This window comes from Vigna radiata, chromosome 5, assembly GCF_000741045.1.
Source record: "Vigna radiata var. radiata cultivar VC1973A chromosome 5, Vradiata_ver6, whole genome shotgun sequence".
Taxonomy (NCBI): domain Eukaryota; kingdom Viridiplantae; phylum Streptophyta; class Magnoliopsida; order Fabales; family Fabaceae; genus Vigna; species Vigna radiata.
The window spans coordinates 7,619,155-7,622,987 of record NC_028355.1 but is presented as its reverse complement, the minus strand read 5'-3'; positions in this window follow the sequence as shown (position 1 = coordinate 7,622,987).

Genomic DNA, 3,833 nt, shown 5'->3' with positions numbered 1-3,833 from the left:
AACGCCGGAAAGTAGCAAAGTCACGTTTGAAAGGTCAGTCTCTCAATCCTACAGATTCATACCGAAACATTTTGGTGCCCACCGTGGGGCCAGAAGCAAGCAGAAGAAGCCCAATGGTGACCACGAGGAACATGGAGGAGCAACAGAACATCAAGGAACTAATTAGAGACATGCAAGCACAGATGCAGGCACAGACGCAAGCACAAAAAGAGAAGCAGCGGAAGCTGGCAGAGGAAATTGTGACGCTAAGGGTGGAACGAGTTCCAACCGAGTGATCCGCCTCAAACTGAGAGAATGAAAATGATGGCAGCAATAACTGGCAGCCATCCCCTCATTCCAACCCGAACGACCACAACCGACAATCATGCCCACACTCTAATCCAAACAGCCAAGGAAGAAGGGAACCAACGCCCCTGCAAACTGTTTGGCCTACCAGTTTACTCCCTTTTACAGCGACCATCATTCAAACTCCAATGCCAAAAAAAACTCCTCCTACATTGGATAAGTATGATGGACCAACGGGTCCAGATGATCATCTTAGGGCATTCGCCAATGCAATGGCTTTTTATTCAAACAGTGACCCGGTTACATGTAGAGATTTTTCATTCTCACTCAAGGGAGAGACACTAACATGGTACAACACCCTTCCCCCGAATACAATAAATGTTTTGCCACTATAGAATCTCTTTTTGGAAGTCAAATCGCATCCAGCCGAGCACAAGAGCTAAAACCTGTGGAATTGGTGAACACTGAGCAAGAAAAAGGAGAAACCTTGAAGGTCTTTATGAAAAGGTATAATGAAATCGCACGATGAGTTAAGGATATAAATCACAAATTCATCATCAGCACTTTATCTTCATGCTTAAGGGTCGGGTCATTTGCTGAAAGCATATATGCGGAACCACCCAAAACCATGAACTCCAGGAAAGAGTCACTAAGTATATTCGTATTGAAGATATGAGAAATTCACAAAAGAAACAACGGCAGGAAGCTTCTGTAGGTGGAAGCATGAAGGAAGGAAAACGACCGTTCGACAATAATGATAAGAGTGGGGAGTTTCCCCGAACACTTAAGTTTAACCATTATACAACCCTCAATGCACCTAGGGCAAAAGTTCTCGAAGAAACCCTTAATGCTAAACTTCTCACACTCCGAAAGAAACCATCTCCAAAAAACGCAAACGAAAGGAAGAGTCGTCATTTCCATCAGAACCATGGACATACTACAGAAGAATGCATTACGCTGAAAAATGAAATAGAAAATCTCATCCAGGCAAGACATCTCCGTAGGTATATAAAAGAAGTAAGAAGAAGCTCCCCTAGGGAAGGATATTTGCGAAGAACTCCGGAACGGTTGTATCGGAAGGACGAATGAAGGCGGGGTCATAATCGTAGTCCCAGTCACATTCGTAGTCGTCATTGTGAGCGATCGTCGAGAAATTCATGCTTAGTCATTGGTTGCAAATTTCACTAAGGAGTTCATAGTCAACCAGGAAGTTCCCCAGGGAGCTCTAATGATAAAGATCGAGAGGTAAATTCCTTTCATCAACCAGAAGGCTAATGTTAAAGACCGAGAGGTAAATCCCTTTCAGCCGAGAGGTAAATCCCTTTCATCAACTAGAAAATTGATGCTAAAGACTGAGAGGTAAATCCCTATAGTCAACCAAACAGTTGATGTTAAAGACCGAGGGGTAAATCCCTTTTGGCCGAGAGGTAAATCCCTCTCGTCAATCAGAAGGTTGATGTTAAAGACCGAGAGGTAAATCCCTTTCGTCAACCATAAAGTTGATGTTAAAGACCGAGAGGTAAATCCCTCTCGTCAACCAAGAAGCTTAGATGATAAAGACCGAGAGGTAAATCCTTCTCAGCTGAGAGGTAAATTCCTCTCGTTAACCAGAAAGTTGAAGTTAAAGACCAAGGGGTAAATCCCTCTCAGCCGAGAGGTAAATCCCTCTCGTCATTCAAGAAGCTCTGATGCTAAAGACCAAGAGGTAAATCCTTCTCGGAAACCAGAAGAATGATGTTATAGACCGGGAGGTAAATCTCTCTCATCAACTAGAAGGCTGATGTTAAAGACTGAAAGGTAAATCTCTTTCTTCAACTAGAAATTTGATGTTATAGACCGAGAGGTAAATTCCTCTCATTAACCAGGATTATTACTATTTCCTTAATATATAGTTGTGCCAACTTGATCATTGACATCCATAGATTAACTGCTAGAAAATAAGCACTCTTCGTTAACCGATTAACTATCACCCAAACTACATGACCATCCATTGACCGTGGCAAATAGGTAACAAAGTCCATAACTGTGATATCTTATTTCCACTTTGGAACTTCCAGTTGTTATTCCATACCTCCAGGTTTTTTATCTTCAACCTTTTTCCCTTTGGCATGTCAAACAAGAATCTATAAAATGAGCCACATCACGCTTCATACCGGACCACCAAAAGTAATTCTTCAAATCTTGCTACATCTTGTTCATACCAGGATGAATACTCATACGACTTTTGTGCCTTTCTTCTAAAACTAATATTTTTAATTCAGCATCTTCAGGAATACAAACTTTGTTTTTAAACTGCAAAACTCTATCCTTACCCATCACGAAATCTTTGCCCGACTCAGATCCAATCAACTTCGTAATCTTCTGTAACCTTTGGTCTAACAACTATTTGTCTTCAACCAAGCTTAAGAAATATCTAGATATTGTTGTGTGACTACATCTAATGACATTTGCTTAACGACATCGGCAACTACATTAGCTTTCCTCGGATGGTATAGAAGTTCGAAAACATAGTCTTTTAAAAATTCCAACCATCGCCTCTACCTCATATTTATCTCCTTTTGATAAAAAAACATACCTCAAACTTTTGTGATCACTAAAGACTTGAAACTGAGCACCATACAAATAGTGCCTTCAAATCTTTAAGGCAAAAACTACAAGTGCTAATTCCATATCATGAGTGGGGTAATTCTTCGCATGAATCTTTAATTGCCTTGAAGCATATGCCACCACTTTCTTATCTTGTATAAGAACACAACCTACACCATTATAGGATGCATCACAAAAGACTTCAAAAGATTTGCTTGTGTTTGGAATTAGCAACATCGGCGCACTAGTAAGTCTTTTTGTTCAACTCCTGGGAACTTTCTTCACATTTATCTGTCCATGAAAAAGGTTGATCTTTTTTGGTCAACCGCGTTAAAGGCGCCACTAACTTGGAAAACCCTTTAATGAACCTTCTGTAATAACCGACTAAACCCATAAAACTTCTTATTTCAGTTATAGATTTTGGACATTCCCACTCCAATATTACCTTCACCTTTGCAGGATCCACTAATATACCTTAAGTTGATATCACATGTCCTAAGAATTGCATTTCTTTCATCCAAAATTCACACTTAGATAACTTAGCATACAATTGTTCTTCTCTCAAGACACTAAGCACCAACCATAGATGTTCTTGATGCTCTTCATAAGATCCAAAGTAGATAAGTATGTTGTCTATAAAGACTACTATAAACTTATATAAAAAGGGCCTAAAGATCCTACTCATATAATCCATGAACAAGGCAGGAGCGTTAGTCACACCAAATGGCATAATCGCATACTCATAATAATCGGGTCTAAAAGCGGTTTTCTGTACATCTTCAGATTTGACCAAAATTTGATGATACCTCGATCTTAGATGAAATTCGGAAATGACTACTACTCCATGTAACTGGTCCATAAGATCATTTATCTACAACAAAGGATATTTATTCTTGATAGTCAACTTATTCAACTGTCTATAATCCACATGTAACCTTGAAGTACCATCCTTTTTCTTTACC